Source organism: Arachis hypogaea, chromosome 15 (assembly GCF_003086295.3).
Source record: "Arachis hypogaea cultivar Tifrunner chromosome 15, arahy.Tifrunner.gnm2.J5K5, whole genome shotgun sequence".
In the NCBI taxonomy this organism is placed as follows: domain Eukaryota; kingdom Viridiplantae; phylum Streptophyta; class Magnoliopsida; order Fabales; family Fabaceae; genus Arachis; species Arachis hypogaea.
Genome location: NC_092050.1, coordinates 36,756,403 through 36,763,781, shown reverse-complemented (window position 1 = coordinate 36,763,781; position 7,379 = coordinate 36,756,403). Strand labels below are relative to the sequence as shown.

General features: G+C 33.0%; 1 non-coding gene across 1 annotated transcript; it reads right to left on the bottom strand.

The window, feature by feature from the left end:
• Positions 1-7,043: 7,043 nt before the first annotated feature.
• Positions 7,044-7,151, bottom strand: LOC112753711 (small nucleolar RNA R71). Its single transcript, XR_003178083.1, has one exon. It is a non-coding gene; the product is annotated as a small nucleolar RNA R71 (small nucleolar RNA).
• Between the last annotated feature and the right edge of the window lie 228 nt (positions 7,152-7,379).

The window sequence follows — 7,379 nt, the reverse complement described above, 5'->3', positions numbered from 1 at the left end:
TCAGTGTAAGTAGCTTGCAACTATTCCAAATGTATGATGAGTTTATAGTTGCATTAACAATCTTTTGTCTAGTTCCTTTAGGAATAATCGAGAGAATTTATCGAAAATCACCACAAAAAACAACTGTCCTCCCTCCAAATGGTTGGTCAAGGCTGTTATGGTTCTTGAATTGTAAAATGTCACGCATAGTACTGTCAAGAGCTTCAATACAAAATCTGTTCACCATGGGAGCCTCATCCCAAATGATTAGCTTCGTCTTGATTAACACCTCAGCTAATGCGCTGCCCTACCTTATGTTGCAAGTTGAGAATTCATCTAAGTTTAGTGAGATGGCTAATCGTAAGTACAACTTTTGATTTTGATCTCAATGCAGAGGCAAGTATCTTCCAAACAAATATTTTTTCAGTATCCCTATAACCATACAGAAATTATATCGGTTCGTAATTTAACAAAATAATTTCGTTGTGAGCATAACCCAAACCGACAATCGATCCTCAAATCAAAGTTTAATTTTTGGTTGTCACGAATGCAAACCCAATAAAAATAACCGAGAGTATTACTCTCGGTCGTTCTCCTTAGGAATTGCAATCGAATGCTCAATTATTGGTTATGGGGTTCAAGGGGGTTTGCAAATAAGGGGACAAGAAATTAAATGGCAAGAAATTAAAGAAAACAACTAAAGATAAGAAATGCTAAAAAGAGGCATTCATGTCAAGGGTTGAGAATCTAGGCTTTCTATCCTAGTCATTAATGATCATACAACAATTAACAAGAGCTAATCCTATTAAGTCATCTTCAACATAGGAAGAAGGTATAATGTTATCTTCATATTGAGAGAAAGTCAAATAGGACTAGTTAATCTCAATCCATAAGTCCTAATCAACTTACTAATTAAATTAGCAAGAGATTAGAGTCAATCGAAATAATATTAACTAACAACTCTAGATCACCAATCTAAATTAATTATTAATGACTCAAGATTTTCCAATTTCTCTTTCCAAGTCAAGAATGCTCAAAAACTACTCTAACATCCAACCAAGCATTTTGTCAAACAATTGGAAGGCATCAAATAAAAGCATGGTAAAATAACAAGAAACATAAATTCTACAACTACCCAATGCAAGAAAATAACACTAACAACTCAATTAAACATCAATGACATGAAAACATAAAATTGCATTAAAGAAAATCCAAATCCAACAACAGTGTTCATAAACTAAAAAGAGGCAAAAGAGAAATTAATAAGAGGAACTAGGGGAATTAAAGTAAATCAACAAGGAAAAGTAAAGGAAACTAAATCAAAACAAGTAATTAAACCTAAATCTAAGATGAAAATAAACTAAGAACCCTAATTTCTAGAGAGAAGAGGGAGCTTTTCTATCTAGAACTAATCTAAGGCATAGTTCCTACACTAACTAATTGCTCCCCCTTTTTTCAATCTTGAATTCTGCATCAATTAGCCTCAGAAATGAGTTGGATTTGGGCCTGAAAAGCTCAGAAATTGTCCACAGCGTATTCACTTTAATGAGGTCACGTGATCAGCGTCACGCGTGCGCGTGGTTGACGTGTGCGCGTCGCTGGTAAATGCTCATTTTTTTCATGAATTCTCCACTTTGCATGCTTTTCTCTTCACTTCTTCCATCCATTCCTTACCTTATGAACCTGAAATCACTCAACAAACATATCAAGGCATCGAGTGAAATCAAAGTGAATTAAATTTAGCTATTTAAAGGCCTAAAAAGAATGTTTTTACTCTTAAGCACAAAGTTAGGGAGAATTACAAAAGCATGCTATTTCATTGAATAAATGTGAGATAAGTTTATTAAATCCCCTAAATTAAGCACAAGATAAATAAAAAAAAATTGAGGTTTATCAATAGACAACTGTTTGCTCATCGGTTAGCTGCTGGATGTAAGCTACATGCTCTGAAGCCAAATTGTCTTTAGTCATAGTGGAGCTCGTCACAAATTAACCTGTTCAATCCATCAGTATACAGACCACTGTTAACTTGACTAATATCTACAATTGGCATTGGTGGAAAATCTACAAAACTCTTATTGAAGTTGTTAAGTAATTTCTTAATCTCAATTAGCATCAATTCCTTCAACTCAAAATCAGTTAGGGCTAAATTTGTATCATACATAAAAAATGTATAAATGAATGTTAATGAATAAAGTGAAGCACATATAAGTTGGCTCGCAATAACTTATGAGCATAACAAAGTTCACATATTAAAAGGAGATCAAGGGTAGAACATTTTAGCCAATTACTAAACGGGTAACGAATATGTTAAGTTAAATATAGATGTAATAGTCATGGTTATGAAATTTAAGCCTAAAAAATATATATAAATACTAATTAAATATGATTTGTAATATTATAAATTATGTTTTGCGCAATTTTTTGGTAGTATGATTTATTTAATTTTATAAATTGCCAATATATAATAGCACCTAGTATATCCGACAAAAAATAGTAATGGTCACAGATGAAATAATATAGAAATAGTGTAAATTGGGTAGCTTGAATCTCCTTTACTAATTTCTAACGACCACTTATGTAAAATTTGCTAAACTTAGCTCAATCTCCAATTTAACAAATATCAATTATATCCAACGTTAGTATTTTATATATTGAACATTAACTCATACTTATTATTTTGAAAATTTAACTCATACTATCCTTTTCATTATTTATTTGCTTTCATGTCTTGAACATTAACTCATCCTTGTTAGCAAAATAAATATAGCATGCATGTTACATGTTTTGAAAAAATTGAAAAATAATAGGAATAACTTATTAGTTACCTGGATTGTCAAGTAGTCTTCTCTGCTTATATATCATGTCATTACATAAAATAGACCACGTCTTTTTCCCAAACATGCTCTGGTGAATCAATTGAATTAAAAAACAAAAGTATTGCAAAAATTTTTCTCAAATATGTTCCTGATCCCCAATGATTGGCCTCTTCTATAGCATCAATATATTCCTTATCATCATTTAGAAGGCTACAGACGTAACATGCCTCTTTGAATGAAGCATACACAACACCATTAAAAGTCCTGATCTCCTTATATGATGTCGGTTCCTTGACACAGTTGAGCAAAAGTCTTAAGTAATAACTTTTACCAGATCCTCGAGGCACATAGAAAATACTTCCAATAACAGAATATGATTTTCGAGGCAACCACATCCTTTCATTCTCCTTCCACACAAACTTAGTAGGTAGTTCTCAATATGTTAGTGATCTTTCTTCTATGTAGTTGATGAGCGGATAATTTATACGCTTTTTGGCATTGTTTTTACATAGTTTTTAGTATGATTTAGTTAGTTTTTAGTATATTTTTATTAGTTTTTAAATAAAAATCACATTTCCGGACTTTATTATGAGTTTGTGTGTTTTTTTGTGATTTCAGGTATTTTCTGGCTGAAATTGAGGGACTTGAGCAAAAATCAGATTCAGAGGTTGAAGAAGGACTGCAGATGCTGATGGATTCTGACCTTTTTGCACTCAAAGTGGATTTTCTGGAGCTACAGAAATCCAAATAGCACGCTCTCAGTTGCTTTGGAAAGTAGACATTCAGGGCTTTCCAACAATATATAATAGTCCATACTTTTCCCGAGTTTAGATGATGAAAACTGGTGTTCAACGCCAGTTCCATGCTGCATTCTGGAGTTAAACGCCAGAAACAGGTTGCAAAGTGGAGTTAAACGCCAGAAACAGGTTACAAACTGGAGTTCAACTCCAAGAGAAGCCTCTACATGTGTAAAGCTCAATGCTCAGCCCAAGCACACACCAAGTGGGCCCCAGAAGTGGATTTTTGCATCATTTACTTATTTCTGTAAACCCTAGTAACCAGTTTAGTATAAATAGAACTTTTTACTGTTATCTTCGGATGATCTTTAGATTGTCTTTTGATCCTTGGATCACGTTTGGGGGCTGGCCATTCGGCCATGCCTGAACCTTCATCACTTATGTATTTTCAACGGTAGAGTTTCTACACACCATAGATTAAGGTGTGGAGCTCTGCTGTTCCTCACGAATTAATACAAAGTACTATTGTTTTTCTATTCAATTCAAGCTTATTCCGATTCTAAGATATTCATTCGCACCTCAATATGAATGTGATGATCGTGACAGTCATCATCATTCCCAACTATGAACGCGTGCCTGACAACCACTTTCGTTCTACCTTAGATTGAATGAATATCTCTGGGATTCCTTAATCAGAGTCTTCGTGGTATAAGTTAGAATCCATGGACGGCCATTCTTGAGATCCGGAAAGTCTAAACCTTGTCTGTGGTATTCCAAGTAGGATCTCGGAAGGGATGGCTGCGACGAGCTTCAAACTCGCGAGTGTTGGGCGTAGTGACAGACGCAAAAGGATCAATGGATCCTATTCCAGTATGATCGAGAACCGACAGATGATTAGCCATGCAGTGATAGCGCATTGGACCATTTTCACTGAGAGGACAGGATGTAGCCATTGACAACGGTGATGCCTAACATACAGCTAGCCATAGAAAGGAGTATGAATGATTGGATGAAGATAATAGGAAAGCAGAGGTTTAGGAGGAACGAACGTATCTCTATACGCTTATCTAAAATTCTCACCAATGAATTACATAAGTATCACTATCTTTATTTTATATTTTATTTATCTTTTAATTATTAAATCTCTATAATCAATTGAATCCGCCTTACTGAGATTTACAAGGTGACCATAGCTTGCTTCAAGCCGACAATCTCCGTGGGATCGACCCTTACTCACGTAAGATTTATTACTTGGACGACCCAGTGCACTTGCTGGTTAGTTATGCGAAGTTGTGACAAAGAACTAAGATTATGAACGTGCGTATCAAGTTTTTAGCGCCGTTACCAATGAATGAACCGTCACGATTTCTGCGCACCAAGTTTTTGGCACCGTTGCCGGGGATTGTTCGAGTTTGGACAACTGACGGTTCATCTTGTTGCTCAGATTAGGTAATTTTATTTTAATTTTAAGCTTTTATTTCTTATTTTCAAAAAATACAAAAAAATTTTCTTCTTTTTTGTTCTTCCCAAAATAATTTTCGAAAAAATTACCAAAAAAATTTATAAAATCATAAAATCAAAAATAATTTTTGTGTTTCTTGTTTGAGTCTTGAGTCAAATTTTAAGTTTGGTGTCAATTGCATGTTTTTAAAATTTGTGCATTTTTCGAAAACTCATGCATGTGTTCTTCATGATCTTCAAGTTGTTCTTGACAAGTATTCTTGTTTGATCTTTAAAATTTCTAGTTTTGTGTCTTTTCTTGTTTTCCATATGCATTTTCAATTTGTTAGTGTCTAAAGTTTGAAAATTTCTAAGTTTGGTGTCTTGCATGTTTTTCTTTTCTTCAAAATTTTCAAAAATAAGTTCTTGGTGTTCATCTTGACATTCATAGTGTTCTTGCATGCATCATGTGTTTTGATCTGAAATTTCCATGCATTGTGTCTTTTTTTTTGTTTTTTCTATCATCATTAAAAATTCAAAAATAAATAAAAAAAAATATATCTTTCCCTTTTTCTCTCATAAATTTTCGAAAATTTGAGTTGACTTTTTCAAAACTTTTTAAAATTTAGTTGTTTCTTATGAGTCAAATCAAATTTTCAATTTAAAAATTCTATCTTTTTCAAATCTTTTTCAAAAATCAAATCTTTTTCATTTTTCTTTTATGATTTTCGAAAATTTCAAATTGATTTTCAAAATCTTTTTCTTATTTTTATTTCATATTTTCGAAATTAATGCTAACAATTAATGTGATTGATTCAAAATTTTTAAGTTTGTTACTTGCCTAGTAAGAAAGGTGCAATCTTTAAACTCTAGAATAATACCTTTTTAGTTTCTTGTTAGTCAAGTAATCAACTTTGATTTCAAAAATCAAATCTTTTTAATTTTTTTTTCAAATCTTTTTCAAAATAAATGTCAATCACATCTTTTTCAAAATCAATTTCAAAATCTTTTCCAACTTCTTTTCTAACTTCCTATCTTTTCAAAAATTGATTTTCAAATCTTTTTCAATTAACTACTTGACTTTTTGTTTGATTTTAAAAGTTTACTATTTCAATCATATCTTTTTCAAAACTACCTAACTAATTCCATCTCTAATTTTCGAAAATCTTTTCCCTCTTTTTCAAAATTCCTTTTTAAATTAACTAATTGTTTTAAATTTAATTTAATTTGATTCAATTTTCCTTTCTTAATTTTCGAACTTTAATTTTTATTTTTTATTTTAAATTCAATTTAAAAACAAAAATACTTTTATTTTAATTTATTTAATTTTCGAATTTCTCTTCTCCTCATCTCTTTCTAATTATTTATTCATCTACTAACACCCCTCTTTCACCCAAGAATTTGAACTCATTCCTCTCCTTTGTGTTTGGATTCTTATCTTTTCCTTCCTCCATTATTCTCTTCTTATACTTGCATAAGGAATCTCTATACTGTGACATAGAGGATTTCTCTTCTTTTCTGTTTTCTTCTTTTTCATATGAGCAGGAATAAGGATAAGAACATTTTTGTTGAAGCTGACCCTGAACCTGAAAGGAATCTGAAGAGGAAGCTAAGGGAAGCTAAAGCATAACTCTCTGGAGAAAATCTGACAGAAATTTTTGAAAAAGAAGGAGACATGACCGAAAATAATAACAATGCAAGGAAGATGCTTGGTGACTTTACTGCACCTAATTCCAATTTACATGGAAGAAGCATCTCAATCCCTGCCATTGGAGCAAACAATTTTGAGCTGAAACCTCAACTAGTTTTTCTGATGCAACAGAATTGCAAGTTTTATGGACTTCTATCCGAAGATCCTTTTCAGTTCTTAACTGAATTCTTGCAGATCTATGATACTGTTAAGACCAATGGGATTGATCCCGAGGTCTACAGGCTTATGCTTTTCCCATTTGCTGTAAGAGACAGAGCTAGAATATGGTTGGACTCTCAACCTAAAGACAGCCTGAACTCTTGGGATAAGCTGGTCACGGCTTTCTTAGCCAAGTTCTTTCCTCCTTAAAAGCTTAGCAAGCTTAGAGTGAATGTTCAAACCTTCAGACAGAAGGAAGGTGAATCCCTCTATGAAGCTTGGGAGAGATACAAGGAACTGACCAAAAAGTGTCCTTCTGACATGCTTTCAGAATGGACCATCCTGGATATATTCTATGATGGTCTGTCTGAATTATCAAAGATGTCATTGGACCATTCTGCAGGTGGATCCATTCACCTAAAGAAAACGCCTGCAGAAGCTCAAGAACTCATTGACATGGTTGCAAATAACCAGTTCATGTACACTTCTGAAAGGAATCCTGTGAGTAATGGGACGCCTCAGAGGAAGGGAGTTCCTGAAATTGATACTCTAAAT